The sequence below is a fragment of the Triturus cristatus genome, chromosome 6 (assembly GCF_964204655.1).
Source record: "Triturus cristatus chromosome 6, aTriCri1.1, whole genome shotgun sequence".
In the NCBI taxonomy this organism is placed as follows: Eukaryota; Metazoa; Chordata; class Amphibia; order Caudata; family Salamandridae; genus Triturus; species Triturus cristatus.
This window is the reverse complement of record NC_140589.1, coordinates 797,873,500-797,897,796: the sequence shown is the minus strand read 5'-3', so window position 1 is coordinate 797,897,796 and position 24,297 is coordinate 797,873,500.

Sequence of the window (24,297 nt, the reverse complement as noted above, 5' to 3'; positions counted from 1 at the left end):
ACTATTCCAAGTCCAGTGAGTGCAACAGTAGGGAAAGTGTTGGATAGCGGAGGGATACAAATTACTATTCCCAGTCCAGTGAGTGCAACACTAGGGAAAGTGTTGGATAGCAGAGGGTTAAAATGAATATTCCTAACAAAGTCAGTTCAAAATAAAAAAGAAACAAAATATCAACTACAATACAAAAATTGTTAATAACACAAAAAATAAAAATGACATAAAACTTACAAAAGATAGAAACATATTCTAACATTACAAAAATCTAAAAATTATTTTATAAAAATGTAAACAATTGTTAACAAGCAAATAACTATATTTATTATAAATTAATTAGAATGAAAAACCTTAATTATTACACAAAATCAATATATTTTTATTTCGTACCCTATAACACCACACATATCACAACACACATCTAAATTTCTAAAAAAACTGTACCTCCATAATTAATATAATTAATTATCAAATAAACAAATATAAGTATTTAGAAATCAAAATAAAACATATATAATTAATTTACTCACCAAACATTACCCCTATAAAACCAAAATCCACACACAAAATAAAAGTAAACAATTACCATGAAAATGTATCAATTAATAAACAAATAATGAGTAAATAATTATCAATTAATAAAATGTAATATACTCTCCACCCTCTACCCCAACAAACACCACAACACACACACAAATAAATACACAATTTACATAACTAATCATACATTATTAAATTATTATCAATTAACAACATCTTATTAATTGAAAATAATTTACTTCCCACCCTCTACCACTATAAACCCCACAACTCACGTCTCAAATTAATTACACAATTTCCATAATTATTTTTTTTATTAGTTAACTACCATTAATTAACAATTAATTATTTTAAAATAAATTACTTCACACCCTATTCCCCTATAAACCCACAACCCGCTCCTACAAAATTGACACACTTAACATCATTACCAATTATTAATAATAATTATCAACCAATTAATAATTAATTAATAATAAATGAATTACCACAGTTAACACTATAAAATCTAAGTTAAATAAATACTAATAAATAAAAAATATCAATTCATTTAATATAATTGAATTACTTCCCATCCTATTCCCCTATAAACCCACAACCTGCTCCTAAAAAACATAACACAATTAACATAATTATCAATTAATAAATCAATTAATTAATTAAAATTAACAACCAATTACTAATGAATTAATAATAAAGGAATTACCATAATTAACACTATAAAATCTAAATTAAATAAATACTAATAAATAAAAAAAGATTAATTAGTTTCTTAAAATTAACTTCCTTCCCACCCAATTCCCCTATACATCCACAACCCGCTACAGAACTAAAAAACGCAAAATTTAATTAACATAGAATTAATCACTACTAAGCATTTAACACATATTTAGGAACAAAAGCAATACCTATTTAAAAAAATTAGATCACATTCTTTTAAAATACATACTAAAATACATAACACTAATATAAAAATCGATATTTTAAATGACAATATTTTTGCAAACGATATTACTGACCTCGATATTTAAAAAAATGATATTTCTTACCTTAAAATTGATATTCTGGACCACGAAATTCTTACTGTTGATATTCCTGTATCACGATTTTGCAACTCAATATTTTTGTATATCGATATTAAAAACTCAATATTCTGGGGTCGATTCCTATCCTGTATTTTTTTTTTCCCGTACGACTCGTATCCGTATTTTTTTCCGGACGAATCGTACAAGTCACGTCCGACCCGTGAAGTACGATCCATACGGGAAAAAGTACATACGGATCGGCCCGATCCGTACGAATTGTAGCTGGAAAATTAGTACGAGACGGACCCGGACACTTCTCAGTACAAATCGTAAAAATGAAGTCCGACCGTACTAGTACGATCCAGACCGGCGTTACAATTTACGATTCGTACGGAAAACGTCCCGTACACGGGGAATGACTTTGCCCGCTATGAAGCGAAGTTTGTACGCACCGTACCCCCAGCGTGAATGTATGGTGCATACCCCCGCGAAGTTTGTACGCACCGTACCCCCAGCGTGAATGTATGGTGCATACCCCCAGCGCGTAGGTACGCACCGTACCCCCAGCGCGTAGGTACGCACCGTATCCCCAGCATGTAGGTACGCACCGTACCCCCCCGCGCATAGGTACGCACCGTACCCCCATTGCGAATGTACGGTGCGTACCCCCAACATCGCGTATGTACGGCAGATGTTGCGGGTACGCACCGTACATACGCGTCTACGCACCCGCACCGTACAGAAGCAATGGAGTGTACGCACCATACATCGCAATGTCCGTGTACGCACCTCACATCCACTATGCATGGGGGTGTGTGGCTGTACGACTCGTACCCCTGTACCGTACTGAACCACGGACACTAAAAAAGCACAAGGAGGGCCTATTCGACTCGCACAACACCACAAGACACGTCTACACTGCACAAAAAATGAAAAGGACTGACCTGGACACATCCAAACAGGCAAACAGAGGGGCAACCTCACAACCACCCCTTATAACACACCCACCAAAAATTCAAACTGAGCCCCACTCACAAATGGACCAATATAAAGGGACCACACACACAAACCATGAGCCTTTGCAACAGACTCACTACTGCTACAGAGCACACACAAACCACTGCACCCATCCACCTTAACATATACACCTTCACACACATCCCCTCTCCACATTCACACACACACCGTCACATTCAGACCCACACACCCACAACCATCCACACCCTCACCCCACACCATGCCCACCGACAAGAATCCAAAGTTCACAAGGGAGGAGCTGGACATCCTTGTCAACGAAGTCATCAGAGTCGAGCCACAGCTGTTTGGAACATTGGTCAGACAGACCAGCATAGCTGAAAAATCATGCCTGTGCCAGAGGATCGTCGAGGGGGTGAATGCTGTTGCACCCATCAGAAGGACCAGGAATGAATGCCAAGCCAGGTGGTACGATCTGCGGAGGGCAGTCAAGAGAAAAATGAATGAAGAGCACGCCCAGACCAACATCACTGGAGGTGGTGCGCCCCGCAGACCAGCACATTACCATCCCTGGGAGGAGAAGGTGATGGCCATGCTTCCGCCGGTGGGAGTACATGGACTCCAAGGACCTCCAGAGCCTGGTGAGTACACAAACAACTTACGTAACATGGGGGTAATGGCATCCACACCCCAACTACACCAAATGCACGCAACTACCCCCAAGCCCTCACCCGCCAGAACCACAGTCACAAACAACGCGAATGCCAATAACATGTGTATGCCCCATTGAGAAAGCAAGGCCATACTATGTCCCATGCTACACGAAGCACCAACCCAAGAATGGATGTCCAGTATGCTGGGAGGGTGGGTGTACCAAAACGCATGTTTGAATTCCAAATCAGACACAATTGCCCTCATCCCATATGGCCCAGCTACATACCCATGCACCATGCGCAATGCCCAGGGATTGGGAAAGTACTGAAAAGAAAGCTCACACTTTGCCCTTGTGTAGGCAGCACAAGGCCCTCCTGTGACCAGTGCAAACACAAACACCAAGACAACAAGGTCAGATATCTAGGACAGGAACTCACGCTCACTGTCATGGCAGCATGTCAATTATGCCGACGATCTTCAATTAGTTTTTCATATTGATTCCTCTCCCTCTTCTATCGAAAACTTTCAATCGGTCATGCTATTTATTAGCAATTGGATGAGTGCCAGTCAGCTTAAGTTAAACCCAGACAAAACAGAGCTGATCCTCACAGGGGGCCAGGGAAACCCCTGGAACTCCAATTTCTGGCCTGACGCCCTGGGTCGTCCTCCATCTCCAGCTAAATCAGTCAAGAGTCTGGGAATTGTAATCAGCAGCGATCTTTCGATGAAAGCACAGATTAAAGCGGTGGTATCTGCTTGTTTTTTCCATCTTCGAAGAATTCGCAAAATTTCCAGATTTCTGACTCTTGAGGCTCGGACTCAGGCCGTCCTTGCCTTGGTGATGTCGCGTATTGACTTTGCCAACTCCCTCTACGCTGGCATTCCTTCTTATCAACTACACCAACTTCAATTGGTACAGAACCAGGCTGCGCGTCTTGTATATAGACAGCCTAAATTTCACCATGTGAAACCCATTTTGAAGGATCTTCATTGGCTCCCCGTCTTTCAACGTTGCCTTTTCAAATTAGTATGCACCATTTTTAAAGCCCTTTGGGATCTTGGTCTGTCTTTTATTAGGTCTAGACTGTCACACTACACCCCTTCTCGTGTACTACGCTCTTCAAACATGAACCTTTTGACGCCCCGTTCCTTTAAGCGCAAGAAACACGGTGGCCTTTGTTTTTCATTTCTGGCGCCTCAATTCTGGAACAATCTTCCTTCTGATCTTCGCTCATTCTCCTCTTACGCTCAGTTCAGATCCGCTCTTAAAACCTGGCTGTTCATTCAATCTCATAATTAAAACATTTCTTTTTCTTCTCTATTCTTTCTTGTTTTCAACTGTCTGACTCTGCTTAGCGCCAAGAAACCATATGGTGAAAGTGCGCTGAATAAATATCTTTTAACATAACATAACATAACATGCTCCATGAGGGGACAGCTACATCACCTGGGAGCCCCACTGCCAAATCACACTACACCCACAAGCAGGCCCTGTCACACACACCCCTTACACAAGCAGACACCACCAGGACAGGCAATGGATTTACCCACTGCCACAATGGACATGTAACACAACAAGACCAATACATAGCCGAAGAATCACCCAAGCCACAAATGGACATGTCAAAGACTCAGGAGAACATATCAATCTGTCCCCCGCAACATACCCATACACAAGTGAACATTGAGGAGAATGCTAGGCACATACAACTACCTGGAGGAACAGTGCCATCTTGAATGTGTATGAAACATGCAGGTTGCATGAAACAGCATTAACATTGTCTGTCTCTCACACACAGGGCAACGTGATGAACATCCCCCCAACAATGGGGGTGAAGAATCACAGTCACAGGCTCAGGAGGAACCGGATTCTACCAGCAGCGACGCCTCTCAACACTCTGTGGATGACCCCGACCGACCTGGACCCTCTGGTGTCCAAGCCCCTGCAGCACCTGGTTCAGGAACATCTGTGCCAACCACCACCCCCATTCCTGCCACTTCACAGGAGATACCCAGGAGCCCTACCCACAGTGAACAGAGCCAGTCTGACCAGGAAGGACAAGGTGCGGCGGGCACCCAGGAGGAGGCAGACAACACCGCCACTGCCATCCCTCAGGGGTCCCGTCGACCCGATGTGCCCACAACGGGAGGCCAGGCTCGTGTGGGCAGGGGTTGCGGGAGTCGAGGCAGGCGGAGGCGAGAACCTGACCAGCCAGCTTAAGGGACCGGTATGTCACACATCCGCAACATTATGGAGGCATACCGGCGTGACACCAGGGAGATCAGCCAGGTAGTGGTGACCCTCACTGAGATCAAAAAACCAGCAGGCCGAGCAACAAGCCAGTCAACAACAGCACCAAGGACGGATGGAGGCAAGACTGGCTGAGCTCCTGGCGGTGCAAAGGGACATAAGCCATTCACTCCGTTGGATCGCGGACAACATGGGCAACCCTCCCTGTGACACCAGGCGCAGACCAGCACCAGCCACAGGGAGGGAGGAGGAGGAGGATTCATCCGACGGAGCGTCCCAAACATCCTCAAGGCCTGCATCTGAGGGTCCCCAGAGGAAGGTTGGTCGTCCACGGAAAAGACCGTGAGAGGCAGCGGGCCATCCACATCTCCCAGGTCACCTGGCCTGGCACCTGGCCTTCATGTGCGACAGCATCACCTCATTGATTGACATCATCTGCCACGTGGACTTACTGGTCACAGTCTGACCAATTATGCCAAACACTGTGGCCTGGACCCTGATGACTCCAAATGCCAAAGATCCCATCTCCCCCTGTGAACTTTGGATTCTATGGTCCCTGTATTGCACCTTTTTCTGTGCACAAATCACGCCCCAGACCTATAATAAATACATTTATAATTGTAATTTTATGTTGCAGTCATTTAGCATGAGTCCACAACATACGTGTGGGGATATGTCAAAGTATGCCTGAGTGTGGATCTAACTCCAGCCATCCATACACTTGGATCTGAGTCCGGTTGAGGACACACATGGCTCACAATGTATCACAAAATACAGACATGGAGCCCAACACTCACCCGTGATGGCCTCAAGCTGCTGAGGGGGGGCTTGCTATATTGCTCTGACAGACCAATTTGGAAGAGTTACATGAAGGTGTAGAGGTCATGGGTCATGTTGATGTGCCCGGGGAGGGAGTCCCAGGTCTGTTTTGCGAGGTGGGAGAACTATCTCCTGCATGCAGATTTTATGTGGATGTGATGAATGGTGGCCAGGGCAAGGTGGGCTGCATGGAGTAGGGCCAACGGGGTGTTGGATGACACACGTCCAAGGTCGGTTTGGGTCTGGGGTTGTGGACTGCCTCCTGAGTGTGGTTGAGGAGTCTGAAGGTGATCCTGCAGCACACAGTGAGCCATTGTACCTCTCTCAGTTGGACGGTGATGTGGCTGGGGCGGGGGATGTTGCAGAGGTGTGCGGATGCACCCTGGATGTGGATAAGTCCTCCTGCATGTTTGCTGTTGTCCTGTGTAGAGGCCGGTGCTGTATTTGAGCCGGCTGGTGTCCTGGACCAGGGGGTCGGTCTGTCTTGCCTTGGAGTGGATCTATCTGGGGGTCATCAGCAGCATGTGGCGGGTGTTGCAGCATGAGGTACAGATGTTGGGGAGTTGCATGTTAATTGTGAGCGATGGGTCCATGATGAACACCAGCTTGCCTGCGTGGCCACTGGGTGCTGGTGGTGCGGTGCACAGACCAGTGGGACGCAAGGAGTTGACCCAGCCATAAGGGGACAATCCTCAGATGATGACCTCTGTCCTGTCCAAGTCCTGCCTCAGATGGCTGATGTTCAGCCATTCATCAACGGATCTCAAGCCTTCTTGAAGTTTGGATCTGGCAATGGCTGGCTCTTTGGTGAGTTAGTGGAGCAGCTGGGTGTCAATGGCATACCAGATGATGATGAGGTTGTGTGCGCATGTGATGGGGGAGAGGGGGGTCATGGAGACATTGAAGATCGTCACGCTGAGAGAAGTGCCCTGGGGCATGGGCCAGATGACCCCAGTGTACTACATCTTGCAGGGTGGAGGCAGACTCCCTGGGCCTTGCTGGTGAGCTACTTCCTGATGGAGTCCTGGGCCCTCCTCTGGATACCAGTGTTGGAGATGTGTGAGCTTACAGTGTGGTAGCACATGGTGTAGAATGCCGTTGAGAGGTCAAGGGTGGTGGCCTCAACATTGTTGAGCAGGGCTAAGTAGTTGTTGGTGGTGGCAATGATGATGGTTGCAGTGGTGGGATTACTGTGTAAAACGGTCTGGTGCCGGTTGGCTGGAGCTGGTTGCATGTAGGAAATTGGTCAGTTGCTTGTTGAGTGTCTTCCTGGTGACATTTTCTGGGTAGGGAAGTAGGGTGATGTACCAGGAGATCCTGCGGTACTGCCGTCCGTTGTTTAAGAAGGACCTGGGGCTCTGCATGCCTCCTGCAGCCATGAAATGTGGCTAACTCAAAGGAGACATTCATGACGCGCAGGACGTGGGCTTCAAGGATGGCGAATGATGTGGTTGAGATGTTGTGTGAGAAGGGGCCTGATGGACAGCCACAGTGGATGGTGCACATGATCCCGGTTGTGTACTTGCTGCTGACGGGAGTCCATGACCTGAGGGGGGTTTGTCCAGCGGATAATAGTGCTGTCTGCCTCTGTGTGCCAAGGCTGTTGTGTATGGCCATGAGCTTGCAGTGGTACAAAGTTGCAAGGGATGGGATCTGCCTTGCAAGGGTGGGGTGTCTTGAATGGAGATCTGCTGTCAGTTCACTCACAATGCTGATGAGCTCCTTGATGTCGTGTGTTTGGAAGTATCTCCACTTGTCCCTGCTGATGATATGGTGATGGCTGTGTGTGGTGTTTTTGCAGGGCTGTAAGGAAAATGATGTCTCTTTGTGTTGCAAGGTTTGCACAAGAGTCCTTCTAGGTCTGTAGGAGTCCAGTAGGTCTGCCTTGCCCCAGGGGCCTTAACTGTTGTTGTGCTTCACAGGAAAGTCTGTCAATGTGGCAAGATTGTTGGATCAGTTGCTGATCCAGTGTGTGAGTTTGCAGGGTGTGACGGTGGTGTTGTTTTTAGTGTCCCACACAGCTTGTCTGTGGCGACTTACATCAAGCATCTTTGAGGGATCTGTAGCGGGGTGTGTGGCACTCTGTTGCTTGTTGGAGACGTGGATTCAAATGTTGATGGACCAATGATGGATGGTGGTGTGTGTCCCCTCCAGTAAGAAGTTACTGGCCCCCAGCCACATGTAGCCTGTGGAGGTGAGGGCCTGCATGCAGATGTACGTGTTGATGGCTTAGCAGAATTGTGGATGTAGGCCTGCAGATCTGTAGATGAGTGTTACTCCAAGGGTTGCTAGGGATTTGCTGCGAACCCAGACTTGTGACTCTGAGGGTGTACTTGTGAATAATTAGCAATTCAGCCCCCGGGATTGGTGTTGGCGTCCCTGCGGGGGATCTTGGCTCCATCTGAGACGGCAATGAAGACTTCATGTGCTGAGGATGCTTTTGTCCAGGTTGCTGTCATGAAGGTGATGTGTGGGGCTGTAGTGTTGAGGAGGTAACAGAGTGGTGGATGGAGCGGGTGTGGAGTAGGAGGCACATAACCAGGTTGCACTGACAGGGTCTGGTAGGCTGGGCAGCGCTGTGTAGGCAGTTGGAGTAGCACACTCAGCATGCGAAGGTGTCGTGTGTGTGCTTAGGGGTTGCCTGATGGCAGGAGGATGATTGTCACGAGGACATTGCTTGGAAAGTGGCTGCAGCATGAGCCTGTTGTGTGATGTGGGTCATGCAAAGACTAGAGGGTCGTGCACTGTGCATGTTGCAGGGGCAGACGGTCCGGCCTTTGGCACGGCGCTGGGGCTACACTGGCACAGAAAAGCTGCTGGCTGCATTTCAAATGGGTGGAGGGGGAAGGGCTGAGCATTTTTGAGGCGTGGGGGTTGCAGAATCAGGGCACTCGGAGTGGCGGGGCCGCAGGTGAGGCAGCAGCAGGCGGAAGGGATTAGAAATCATGCAAAAATCAACACACAAAGACAAGGAGGTCTGCAAGGCACAGTGCAACAGGTGTATGTCAAGGAAGGAGTGTCAGCTCACTCATGGGTCACTCCCAGAAAGTGTATGATCAATCACCATAAATTACAGCCACTGTATCAGGCAACAAAATGCGGAGATGCGCAAAGGAGACACACCATCAGCAGGCATTCACGTCCCGTTGTGGGCAGCAACCTGCACAAATACATACACAATCAGGTACTTCATGCACAATAGAGATAATTAGCCATGAAGCACTGCATGCATGTTGCCAAAGTACACATACACTCGTATGCTCAATCTTTGTCAATTATGCCATAGATGACGCATGCAAACTGGTAAAAGATCTGCAGTGACCGAGAAGAGGCACTTTGGATTGTGCTGAACACCTTTATTCCACATACACACACAAAGGGATATGCCTCCATATTAACAGACTCACAGGTCAGTTGACAGAACATGTGGGACATACCCTGGACCCCCCCTTCACAACACGGATGATGTCAATCCCAATGAACTGGCACACAAGGTAAGGGGATGAGCAAAAGACATCCTGCTGCACACGGAGAGGATGCAATTCCCCATAGAGCATGTTGTTGTGATGTCCCCCACTATGTCCACCCGTAGCATCTGCAATGTTTCAGTGCCAAGGTACACACACATTGATGCCTTCATCAGACGCCATATTCCAGTACAGATGACTGTCAAGAAGGCTGACTATCATGTCATGGGAGTGATGCTACATGTCATATGCTCCATGGTGAGAAGACTTCTATGCATGGTACCACAACATGCACAGAAGCAGTCACCACACATTCCCAACCTGTACCACCACCAAAAAGGCTTGCTGCAATCCTTACCCAAACTGACATTTCCACATGTCCGTGCATGGAACGCTGATTCAGTACACGTTGCAATCCACAGGAGGAATAGCAGGAGGACAAAGATGACACGACCAGATGCAAAATACCTGAGAATGACAGACACACGAGAAGTCACCTAAAAAAATTCTCAACGCACACATGGAAGTGTACAAAACATGAACAATGTTGGACACATTTAAATTGCCAATCAAGTCTCTCCGCAAAACTGTGTTGCATGACATCATCACTCGAGTGACACATCAGAACACGCATCCAAGTCACTTTGCATTCAGTCAGCTGGACACACACATTGCAACATATGACAATCAATGCTACAAGCTTGCACACTCATAGCCAGTGACTCACCATTATAAGAAGAAGTTGCGTATGAGCTGACTCCGGATATCATCCCCCTCCTCCTCATCATCACTAGCCTCATGACCAAGCCCTTGATCCTCCACGGGTGGATGCTCCTGCTCATCTGGATCCAGGATGGGTGGCACTGCCTTCTCAACTGCCATGTTGTGCAGCATGCAGCACACAATGAAGATTTTGCAGACCTTCTCCGGGGCATAAGGGAGGGACTCGCCTGTCTTGTCCAGGCACCGGAATCGGCTCTTCAGGAGTCCAAACGTCCTCTCAATCACTCGCCTGGTCTGGCCGTCTGCATCGTTGTACCGGTGATCTACAGCTGTTCTTGGGTTGCGGAGAGATGTCAGCAGCCATGACATGTTGGGATAGCCAAAGTCCCCTACATGGAAACATCATGTAAATAAGTGGGTCACAAGATGCCGTAAGAGACAAAGATACCGCAACACATAGGACAAAAAGACTATACCCACCAACAAGACATGCTCGTTCGTTGTGCAGCCGCAGCATCATTTGTGGCACCCTGCTACGCCTCATGATGTAGGCATCGTGTGCTCATCCTGGAAAACGTGCACAGACATGGGAAATCAGCATGTTAGCAAGACACACCACAAGGGCATTTATCGAGTGGTAATGTTTGCGGTTGCGATAGGCTTGTACCTGTGCCTGTGGTGGTACAAAAGCAACATGTGTACCATCAATGGACCCAATTACATGGGGCATCTCACCCAGGGCATAGAAATCCCCCTTGACATCCCTCAACCCCTATGTGTAGGCACTGGTGGTACACGTACGTGTACTACCAGTGCCTACACATACGTGTACAAGTGCGTGTAGGCACTGGTAGTACACGTACGTGTACTACCAGTGCCTACACGTACATGTACAACTAGTGCGTAGACGTACTTATACACGTACGTGTACAACTAGTGCATACACGTACTTGTACACGTACGTGTACTACCAGTGCCTACACGTACGTGTACAAGTACGTGTACGCTCTAGTTGTACACGTTCATGTACGCACTGGTAGTACATGTACGTGTACTACCAGTGTCTACACGTACGTGTACAACTAGTGCATACACGTACTTGTACACGTACGTGTACACACTGGTAGTACACGTACGTGTACTACCAGTGCGTACACGTGTCAAACGCACTGTGCAACTGGTGCCGCAGGGGTACGTGTCAAACGCACCGTACCTGTGTGTGGCTTTCAAAATTACATAGGGGACACATAAGGGACAAGTATTAGGCCCTAAATGCATGCTGGTTGTCATGGATACCGAGTTTTCTCTTCAAATGTTTCCATCAGGTGTCCTGGAAAAGTCAGTTGGCCACAAAATATAATGTTGCAAAGTGGTTGTTGACTTGACATGATGCTCTAAATTTGAACGATGCAAATGCTGTCACTGGTGTATGTTTAAAGGGATTGGAGTAAACGTAAGATGCAAATGATTCTGACCAATCACTATGTACTCCTCAAAATGAATGCCCCTCAGCAAGACAGATATAAGGCAGCCAGAAGCCATGAGAGGGCACTTGCCTGCATAACTTTCCTGTCAACAACATTGCTGCTGTGTCTGCTTCCCTGGGCCATGTCTCGTGCTGTGGAGAGGGCCCAGCCATTCACCCTGGAGGAGAATCAGGCCCTGCTGGATGTCCTCCTCCCACAGTACACCAGCCTGTATGGGAGACCAGGGGAGCAGGTGAGTGCTGAGTCCACTACCTTTGCCTATGCACCTGTTGTGTGACTGTCAATATTGTGTCCAGGTGGGACTGACATGCAATGTTGTTCAGAGTGTGTAGCGGGGGGTGCATGCTTATGTCTCTCATGCAGTGCATCATGTAGTTCCTGTGTGCACTCCTCACTTGCATGGTGCTTACAGTGACTTTCACTGCATAGTGCATGAGACATTCAGCCTGGCTAATCCTTGGGGGCTTTTATTCCTGTTGTCCTGAGGTGATTCAGTGGTCCCCCCGGTGTGACAGGTGACTGTACCCACAGATGTGTATGAGTTGGGTGGACCTGTGGTGAGAGTGTCCAAATGACGTGTACGACCTCATGGACATTGATGTGTGTGAATGTACCTTGTCATGTGGGTGAGTGTCTATGTGAAGTGTTGCACCACAGCTGCATGTTGGAGGCTACTGATCTAACCATCTGATGTGAAAAGTGAGCCGTGCTTTGTGTCTGACTTGCAGAGCTAGCACGACACCTGTGACTCCCCCCTGGCAAATGGCACATGTGCAGAGTGAGCGTTGTATCCGCTGTTGTCAATGACAGGCCAGTGATCTGTGGCTGGGTGTGTCTGTCTAGTCTGCTGAGGGTGCGTCAGTGGAGTGGGACATGTGACTACATGGCACGTGCTGCCCATCAGCCTGCTGTTGCATGTGCTGCACAGTGTGTGGCATGTTCATTGAGTGTTTTGCACCCCTCATGCCACCTGTAGACTTTCAATGCCATGTACTGCATTGGCGCTTGCACACAGGCCAATTTCATGTTGTGAATGAGGCTATTCATGTCAGCATCCTATGCCCTGTTCAACATTTCAAAGATGTTCTAATGTGTGTCTCTGGGACATAGAGCAGGTGTATTGATGTTGTGTCACTTTGTCATCCTGACAGGTAACTGCCTACGAGAAGGGGTGATCTGGACCAACGTCGTCAGGGCTGTGAGGACTGCGGGGGGGCGTGATCGGCAGCTGGCCCAGGTTCGCAAGAGGTGGCAGGACATCCGGTGCTGGACCCGGCAGATTGCCCGGGTCCAGCTCAAGCTCTCTCCACCTCGCCCCCACGGCGGCCGCCGACACCTGACCCACCACATGAAACGTGTCCTGGCGGTGGTCTTCCCTGACCTCGATAGGCAGTTAGAGGAGGGGGTAGGTACATGGCTTTTTGTTGTGTTATGTGTCGCCAGCTTTAGGAAGTGCTATTTTGCATGAATACACTCCCAGAGTTCATATGTGCAGTGCATTTTCTGTTCCCAAATGTCACCTGGGGATCTTTTTCATCCCTTCCTCTCCTTGACATGTGTCCCCTGGTGTGTGTGTAATCACATTTGCACATGGTCATCTAGGGTGCCAGTACATCTAAGTGCACATTGCTTTCTGCATCATGTGGGAGGGTGGTCTGTGACTTGTGTTGGTACATTGCCTGTGCCATGACCTGTTCACTATGTAGGGGGTCCATAGTTGTTGTCACTGATGCTGATTCTCAACATAGGAGTGTGAGCTTTCAACTGGACACCCTTGCAGCATGCATGAGCAATGTTGTGGCCTCAGACATGATGTGCATGAGTGTGAGATATGCATAGTGCCATGACGGTTGAACATGGTAGAGTCAGCTCATTCCAGGACCATGGAGCAGTGTGCCCACTACAGTCTCCTGAGACACCCTGGCCTCCTAATCATGTGTGTCATCCAACACTGTGCACATTCTCTGTGCGTGCTGCATAGGTCTGCCTCTGTGGCATTGTTCCCTGGCCTAGTTTGGATTTTGTTAATGTGTGCCACATGTGTCCACTGGACAGGGATACACCATTTTGCTGGTGCATACTCACACTGGGCAGTGCTTGTGTGGCTATTCACGACAATCTGTTGATGGTTGTTTGTCACAAATATGTGTTGTCAGCCCCACGAGGTGATGTGGTGTCAATGAAGCAATTTTTCTAGCACAGTTGTTCTAACCCTGAATAAGAGGTGTCACTTCTTGATCTGTATAAATCACATTGACTCAGGTATTGGTGGGGGGGGGGGGGTGCGGGAGAGGCATAAATGTGCAACCCTGATTTTTCATTGTCCGGTCTGACTTGTGTGTGAGAATTGCCTGGACTAAAATACACTGGGCAGTGCCCTTGTGATGCTGGCCAGTGCTTAATGTACGTGCTTTGCAGCCTGTGTCATTTTTTTACCAACAAGAATCCTGCTCATACATTTTTGGCACGTGTGTGGTTCAGATGCAATGCAGTTTGGACTTTGTGTGCTGACATCTGTGTGTACATTCTGGCTTGAATGAGGGTGTCCCCACAGTACAGCTGGTCTTTTTTACCACCCAATTGCAGGCCCATTAGCTTCTGCATTGTCCTGGGTGTGGACATGTGTGCCACTCCAGATGACAGGCAGTAGGTCATATGTGTAGCCAACTGTGTAATCAGGTGACGGATGGCCTGGTGACAACTGACATGATTCAAGTTGTTACTCTTCATGAATTGTACCTTGGCACTCACAGCACTTGTCAACAGTTGTTCATGTTTAACATGTGGAAATTAGATGATTTGTGTTAAGAACACTAATATGCCTGCATGCAATATGTCACGCAAGGCAGTGCACCCAAAAGTACATTGACACTGTCATTGAATAAGCTGGCACCTTTTCAAAGAAGCCACTGTTATAAATAAATGGTGTTGCAGATTCTCCATATACATGTTCCCACGGTGGTTTTGATTTTGTAAGACTCATTAGTTGTCGGTGATACAAACTAACAAGTGTCAAGACGTCAAGACCTCCGTGGGCCCATGTATATGTACTTTCTGCAACAACATCTATTTCTTTTTTTTGATTTCAAAAGAATTTATTATTTTAAAGGAGCAGATGAAAACAAAAAATACAAGCAAAAGTGATACAATTGATATCAGCTAGAACACACAATATGGTAGAATGAGAATAAAAAATATCACCTTAAAATTCAATAAGCTGTAAATATCAGAGAAATAAGTTAATTGGAGAAAAAGCAATTGATAACCGGGAGAAGTGAATATCAAAAGTATCACAATCAGATATTAATTTAGGGATGAAAGGAAAGAAAGGAAGAAAGCAAAGACGGAAAAAGTAGGGTAAAGCTGAAGAAAGACAAGACGAAGTGAAAGAAGAGAAAAGGATTTCCAAAGGATTCACCCAACACCCAAGACAACATTAACCAGACAAATCAAAAGGATATTGTTCCACCAACCCCTCTGAGGCCATTTCCATGTACGTATCTAGAGCCTTCCACACACCATTAGATATAGAAGGAGAGAGATGAGCGTGATCAACTGAAGTATGAGCACTTCGTAAAAAGGAAACCCATGCCCACCAAGTATGGTAAGAAACTGAAGAAAAAGATTTCCACTCCATAAGAATTACTTTGACTGCAATAGTTAGTAAAAGATCCAACAGTTGTAATTCCATGGAATCTAAAGGCAAAGGGACCGAGGCCGCCAACGGGCCTAAAAGAATTAATGAGAAAGAGAGTTGAAACTTGATATTAAAGATAATCATGAGGTGTTTGTGAATTAAACCCCAAAAGGGTTGGAGAAGAGAGCAATCAAAAAACATATGCTGAAAATCGCCTGGTGCAAGACCACAGCTCCAACATCGATTGTCTTCTTTGAGATTTAACGAATATAAACGAGTGGGAGTCCAGTGAAGAAGATTAATAGAGAAAAACTTAGATTGCATTAATGAGGGGGCGATTTTATTACGAAGAGAAAGCTTACCAATATCTTGCCAAGTGTCTGAAGAAATATGATCGGTAACACCATGATCAAAATGATGCAGCCATTTTTGCTGTGCAACAGTCTGGGAAGGAAGTGTAGAAGACGACAAAAATTTATAAATCCTAGAGGCTACATGACCAGACCTAATCCATAGTTGAAAAAGCGTAATCATAGAGGAAGAAGGATGAAGGTGTACTTTAGCAAGTGCTACCTTTATCTTAAGAAAGGTATAAAAGTCTAAATTAGATAAAGAAAATTGTTGAGCCAAGGTAGAGAAAGGGAGAGGATCATTGTTGGAATCATAAAAATGTTTGACAAGTGAGATACCTTTCCCAGCCCAGTAAGACATCAACTCTGGATCAATATTAATTTTAATTTTGGAATTCCGCCAAATAGATGACCATCTATTTTTATGCAGTGGAATCGCCACTCTCTTATCAACCTTGCGAACCGCAGCAATAGTGTCTAAAATAATAGATCTAGAGAATGGAATAGAAAGGGTATTCGTGGTTAAAAAAGAGGCAGTCGGAAGAGGGGAGGCCAATTCCTGTTCTATTAGCAACCAAGCTGGAACATGAATAGAGGGAGAGGAAAACCAGAGCACACTCTGAGAAGCCAGAAAAGCAGATTGATATTTCCCCCAATCAGGAAGATTACAATCACCCACATCATAGGATTTCCGCAAGAATTTATAGGCAATTCTAGCCCTTTTGTCATTCCATAAAAATTTGGAAGTAAGTAAATCAAGTTCGTGAAAAAAGGCATCAGAGAGCTTTACCGGAAGCATAGAAGAAACAAAATTAATAATAGGTGTTATCATCATTTTAAGAGTTTGGAGTCGGCCCCACCAGGAAATATGCTTCGGAGACCAATTTTCTAAAAGACTTCGCACCTTAAGAATAGTTTGAGATTCGTTATAAGTAACCGTAGCATAAAGGGTGGAACAAAAATAAATACCCAGATATTTTAGTTGCTTAGATTGCCACTTAAAGCCCGCCGAACCCATATGAGAGGAGAAACAGTAAGCATTTAAGGGGAACATCTCTGTCTTATCTTTGTTCAGGGTATATCCTGAAACCTTTGAGAAAATAGAAATCGTATCAGAAATAGCAGGAATGGCCAGTGCAATATCGTCCGAGAAAATGAGAACATCATCAGCATAAGCTGCTGTTTTTATCTGATAAGATCCAAAAGAGAACCCCTTAATGTCTGGATGTACGTCAATCATTCTGAGAAGAGGATCAATGGACAATAAAAATAAAAGAGGAGACAAAGGACACCCTTGTCTAGTACCCTGGCGAAGGTTAAAAAAGGACGACGTAGCTCCATTCACTCTTATGTTAGCTCTGGGTCGGGAGTAAAGAGACATAACCATACGGATAAAGGAATCACCAAGGTTATGTGCACATAAAACATCTCGTAAAAAAGGCCAAGAGACCTTATCAAAGGCCTTTTCAGCATCAAGGGCCAAGGCCGCCGCCGGAAGATTAGATCGCTTGGCGGAACCGAGAATGTGACAAAAAGTACGAATATTATCACGTGCAAGACGCCCCTTCACAAAACCTGTTTGGGAAGGATGAACCAATTGCGGAATAAAGGACTCTAAGCGTTTAGCTAAGATTTTAGCAAAAATCTTAGCTTCCATGTTAAGAAGGGAAATAGGACGAACATTTTTGGGGTCTGAATGATCTTTCCCTTCTTTGGGGATTACTACAATAGTAGCATCAGCAGCGGAACCAGACACAGAACCATCTTTAATAAAAGCATCAAAGACGGATTGAAGTTTCGGAACAATCACGGAAATAAAGGTTTTATAAAATAGAATAGGATATCCATCAGGACCAGGAGCCTTACCGGAGCGAGTAGCTTTAATCGCAGAAATGATTTCGTCAGAGGTAATCGGACCATTCAATGAGTTATTATCCTCCTCCGATACAGCTTTCAAAGGAACTGTCTTCAAGAACTCCTGGTATTGTTCAAAAGAAGCTTGAGTGGAGGGGGTATATAAATTATTATAGAAATCGCGAAAGACCTCAAGAATTTCTTCAGTCTGAAATTTTTTCTTACCAAGCTGGTCAGTAATAGAAGAGATTTGGGAAGATTTACAAGAAGATTCCTGGAACTTTAATGTAGCTGCAAGAATCTTGCCCGCACGATTTTTTAACAGCAACTTCTTAGATTTCTGAGCCTGAAGACCAATATGAGCTCTCTTAGTGACTATAGTATTGTACGTATATTTTAAATTCTTAATAGATTGTAGGCATGACTTATCCTTAGAATGTCGAAAAAGAGATTCCTGACGTTTAATCTCATCTGCTAAGTCCGTGAGCTCCTTTTTAATGGCCGCGTTTCTCCTTGACATACATTTAATGACCTGACCACGGAAAGTGCATTTAAAAGAGTCCCAGAGAACAACAGGGGAGCTGACTGAACCAACATTCTCAAGAAAAAACGTCTCCATATCATTGGAAAACTCTCGAACCTGGGAATCATCATGTAAAATTTCTGTGCTTAGTCTCCACGATCGAGATCTTGCCCTAGGGGCAAAAGACATAAGTGTGAAAGTCACCGCGGCATGGTCTGAAATTAAAATAGGGTGAATAAGCGGCGAAGAGGAAGATTGAACAAGAGAGGAGTGAACCAAAAGATAGTCAATGCGTGAAAAGGACGAATGAGGGGAAGAAAAAAAGGAGAAGTCACTGCCAGTGGGATTATGAAGACGCCAGACATCCTGAAGATGAATCAGAGAACACATGTTAATCATTTGTGTATGTGATTGAGGGGGACGAAAGTTAAAGGCAGAATTTCTATCCAAGATAGGATCCATTGGTAAATTAAAGTCTCCACCTACAATAAGATTGCCAGAATGAGGTGTGTTATTTAGCTTTTTAGTGATTGCTTTCCAAAAAGATGGGTCATCCTTGTTAGGGGCATAAATATTCATGACAAAGAGATCAGCATTACCATCGGACACCTTAGATAGTAACCACCGTCCCTCTGTATCTTGTTCAGAGGAAACGATAGACAATCCAGAGTGTTTAGAAACTAAAGTAATTACCCCATTTCTTTTACCACAAGCATCTGAACAAGCAACATCAGAAACCCATTCTTTCTTCAGAAATAACGCCTCCTTGGCAGAAACCTTTGTCTCTTGAAAAAGGACTAGATCCGAAGAAAGAGATTTGCAGTAGTATAAAATCTTTGACCTTTTAACTGGGTGATTTAACCCTTTAACATTAAGGGAAAGTATATTCAATCCGGACATAGAGCCATTAACAGGAGAAAAAGATATTTCATATATGATATATGGACTACAACATCCAGGAAAACCCGCCACCAGACACTAGAAACCAACACGAAACAGGGAGAATCCAAGGAGGAAATCCGAAGAGAAAAGGAGAAAGAAGAGGAAGAAGAAAGCAAGAACATAAACAGAAAAAGAGAGAGAAGGGCCAATAAGGAAGGTCTGAAAAAGACCAAATTCATACAAGGGGGAACATGGAAAAATGAGCAAGGGGACCAACAAGAGGAATAAAAACCATCAGCATAAATAGCCCCAAAACAGTACATAGCTGATTATGCGTATTTAAAAAGAAGAACTATCTAAAAGATATGAACTAGAATTAATTATAGTATTCTGGAAACAGAACAACATCTAAGTCTATAAAGGCGACACGTTTTAACCAAGTTGATAAATAGGTAACACCTATAAAAGATCATAAAAATTGGGAAAAGCAGAAAAGAGAGAAAAAACAAATGCAATCAATAAGAGCTGATGAAAAATGAGCTAAAAGCTATCATCACTATTAGGTAGAGCGAAACCAAAGCAGACATCATGAAGAGCAAAATAAAGAATAAAGAGAAAGAAATACATTCCAAAGCATACTATGTAGTACATTATGAGGAAAAAAAGTGAAACATAGCAGAGAACGGCATGTAGTAACAGCTCAATATAACAATCAATGAAGCCCTATGGCAGATAAATAAGAGAAATGAGACTATATATAAATATGTAAAATCTATAGATAAGCTTATAGATAACTGTCCACAAATAGATAAAACCCGATACACTCAAGTTAACTAAAAGAGGCGAGAATATCTTAAACATATGAACATGTAAGTAAAGAAACATAAGCCTATCAATTACAATACAGCTATAGAATTCCGACCTAGTCGAAAAAGACAATTAATAATACTTAAATAAACAAACCAATCAATGATATAGCAGTGAAATAGATATAACCACTAACTATACAGAAAAAACATATTAACTCTAATTATAGCAATAAATAAGCATCTAATAAGCATCTATGAATCAAATATGTAACCAATCTATACATCAATACATTAATAAACAATGGCATACTCCATAAATACGAGACAACAAAAGACGACCATCAGGCAGAAAGACCAAAAAACAAAGAGAGAGAAAACCAAGTCTCACACCAAAACTTGACGAAAATAAAGAAGTCATACAACGGGATAAGAAACGGACCAAGACCTAATATGTCGAAAGACAAACTGGGAAGGAAAAGAGTAATAAGGACGACAAACAAGCAGGAGTGAAGTCAAACCATCAAGAAACACTACCACGAAATATTGGAGGATTCATGCAGTAGAACTAACGACAATAAAGACCACTACACCATAACGATAGGAAGGGAGCACCAAAAGACGAAAAAAAGCACACCAAGAACAATGGACACTAGGACCACCGCGCAGATCTAAAAGCGACTAAACTTAATAGATCTGACAAAGAAGAAAACTCATTGCAGTATGTATAACCGCATCAGGTGCCAGATGAACCAGGAACATGCGAGGCCTCCATTTGAAGTTCCATCTGTAGCTCCATCTGATTATCCAAAAACGAGGCCAATTCAGCAGGTTCATCAAAGATTCTGGAGCGACCTTTGAAAGTAATGCGGAATTTTGAAGGGCCAGCAAAAGAGAAGGGGATATTCATCTCAGATAGACGCTTCCGGAGATTAAGAAAGCCCTTCCTCCTTATTACCGTGTCTCTGGCAAAGTCTTGAGAAATTGAAATGCGATGGCCATTCCAAGAGACAACTCTAACCTTCCGCATATGAGCCAGAATTTGTTCTGTGTGCTGATGGCGCAGTGGCTTAAAAATTATCGCTCTAGGTTAAGTAGCAGACTTAGGGCGAAAGGTGGGGACACGGTGTGCACGTTCCAGCTTAAAATCTCTTTGGAAAGAAATTTGCAGCGTAGAGGGAATCCATTGATAAAGGAAATCAATCATAGAAGATGCATCTTTCTCAACATCCTCCGGAAGACCAAAAATGCGCAGATTAGATCTGCGGTTACGATCTTCTTGCTCAGTGAGGTCTTTCCGCAATGCCGCCATTGAGCGCTCTAAATGGCAGAGAGATCTAGATTGCTTTTGCATGGAATCCTCTGCGCCAGTAATACGTGCTTCTGTGTCTGAAACACGAAGGGAAAGGGCCTTGAAATCATTCCTGATGGCTAACACCTCCACTTGCAGTAAATCTGTGTTAGTCTTGGTAGACTGCGCAATTTCATGGACCTCATTAAGGCGCGTCAGGATAGTCTCAAGAGTGGAGTTGGGGTCCTTTTGAGCAGACTCAGGTGTAGGGGATACCTGTTTGGACCTCTTAAGAGACGCTTTAGATTCCTTTGCGTCTTTAGCATTTGGTGACGGGCCCATATTCGCAGCCATAGAGCACACCACCTCAGCAGGAGCAAAATACACCCCTTCAGATAGATTAAGGAAAGGAAATGCCAGAGGATGTAGAAAAACTCAATGTGTAATAAGGAAAAGAACAAAAATGGAGAGCGCACTCTCAGCAAAAAGAACAGGACGATAATAATTGCGGGCTTACAAGGTCAGGGAAAGGAACCTCCTCACAAAAATATCATGCCCTGCAGGTACCAAGAGGACGCCTACCGACATCAAGAAAACAGCTAAGAAGCAGGGAAATATAAAGCAAAGAAGCCCCATATAAAGGCATTGGCGGTGCTCTGACGAGAAAAAAACCAAAAATATGCTCACAATAGGCAGCAATGCAGCAGGAGGGAAGAAAAAATCAAATTAGCCTTATAAAATGTGAAAAGCGTCACCAGCTCTTGTTTGTCCTCATTCCTGGCAAGTCCATAGCAGTAGCGTCGTCGTGCTGAGGAGAAAAAACATCTCCGCCAGTGAGGAATCAAAATGGCGGCCGCTCGTGAAAACACCGAGCGCCACCAAAAGACGTCTGAAATGTGGTCACCGGCAGCTCCAAAGTACAGGAAACCACTTCAAAACACACTCGGCAGCATCGTAAACATGAGGCCAACTTCTGGAATGTAAGGGGCAGTCCGCAGCGGCAGCTAAACCTCCGTCGGCCCTCGCTCGGCACAGAGCTCAAGCGCAGTCCGCCATCTCGCAGCGGCGCGCAAGCCACGCCCCCCAACACCATCTATTTCTAACAGTGGCTCCTCCGAAAAGGTGCCAGCTTCTTCAATGACAGTGTCAATGTACTTTTGTGTGCACTGCCTTGTGCAACATCTTGCATGCAGGCACGTCAGTGTTCTTTTCACAAAATGGCCAATTGGCACATCCCAAACATGTAGATTGGTTACAGTATTGTGAGTCCCAAGGTACCAACATTTGTTCGTTTTGTGTTCCAAGGGACTTACAGGTCTCTGAGTGTGGTGACACCTTGAGTATTGAGGTGTGTTAGTTTACCTTGAGTGCACCACTCCTGTTTATTTCAGGGTAAACAAGAGGTGTCATGACTTGTATTGCTGTGCTCACCGGTTCACAGACACTAGCTTCTCAGTGTATTGCTCATTCAAGTTGTGGCCTTTTGTGTATTGAGTTTCCTGGTGTCAAAGTGGCATGGTGGGTCTACCAACTGGGCAGTACAGGGCTTACATATGTGCGTAGTAATACAGCTGTTACTCATGATGCATTGCCTGATATGCACTGTGACCAATTGTTCTTGTGCTCATGTGTCAGATGTATACAGGTGACTGATGCTTTCTGGTTTCTTCTCCTTGCCCACAGCATCATCATCCACAAGCGAGGGAGACACCTGCATGGACCTTGAGGAAGGACCCAGCAACAGTGCCACCAGTGCTGTGGAGTCAGCAGGAGACAGTGGCACGGAGGGCGAGGGGAGTCAGTCGGAGGACCTGTCTGGAGGCGAGAGCATATACGACACCGACAGGTCCCAGGCTGACATCCTTGAGGAGGCGGAGGATGCAACAACATCTGGCAGCATCCCACCATCTGTACCCGCCTCCTCAATTGCCATCTCCGCCCTCCCAGTTGCTCCCGTCCCTTCTGTCCATGCAGGGTCCCACCGTGTCTCCTTCGGACCAGGCACCGCAGCCCCGGCCCCTGTCACCCCTGCTGCCCTCGGTGAAGAGTCTGTGGACACACTGCGGCAGTTGCAGGTTGGTCAGGCATCAATGCTGCATGTCCTCCATGAACACACTAGATTGCTCACACAGTTGGTGTCATTCGTGGAGGGCATGTCATCAACGATGAATGAGCAACACAGGTTTCTGAGGTCCATGGACTCTTCACTGACGGAGGCAGTGTCTCTCCTGCGGTGCTCCGTCCCCCCCTACCCCGGACCCATCCACACTGCCCTCTCCCATGCCTGTCCAAAGCACACACAGACAGTCACAGGCACACACCACAACAGACACATCCAGCACACCCCCAACTAAGGCACAGCGCACACCTCCTGGCACGCACACTCAGGGGGATGTAGTCACACCCACAGGGTCTGGGGGCAAACAGCAGACACGCAGCCACAGTCAGAGTCTGCAGTCCTCACGACCCACTTCCTCCAAATCCACTCCCCTTAGCTCCCCAGCCAAAATGTCACTCAAAGAGACCTACATGGCTAGTCTGTCCCTAAGCCCCACTGTGATACCACCCCGCAAGCATTTGTGGAAGTCTCCGGCCAGGGGAGTTGAGTCCCCCCCCTGTCCACCACCTCCCCCAAGAGCACTTCTTGGTTCGTTAGCCTTAGGGAGTGTGCAGCGGGCGAGATTTGGCACATAACACTGAGGCCCACATTGATGCCAGCATAATTGCAGTGAGACTTTTTGTTATGCTATATCTGAGTCACAATCCCTCCCACACACCTTGGGTAAGCCCTGTCTGCTTGCTATCACTACCTTGGGAGAATCAAGTGTAAAATGGAAGTAACTGATTACTAACTTGTTGGTCCATATGACCGCCAAACCCGCGGTGGCACGACAGCTACTGCCACACCAGTGGTCCGACTGCCCTATTCTGAATTTTGCGGTTGAACCTATGTAACTGTCAGGGAACCACTGTTACCCGGTGGTGTTTCAGCGGTGTGAGACAGTAATATGCTGGCAGT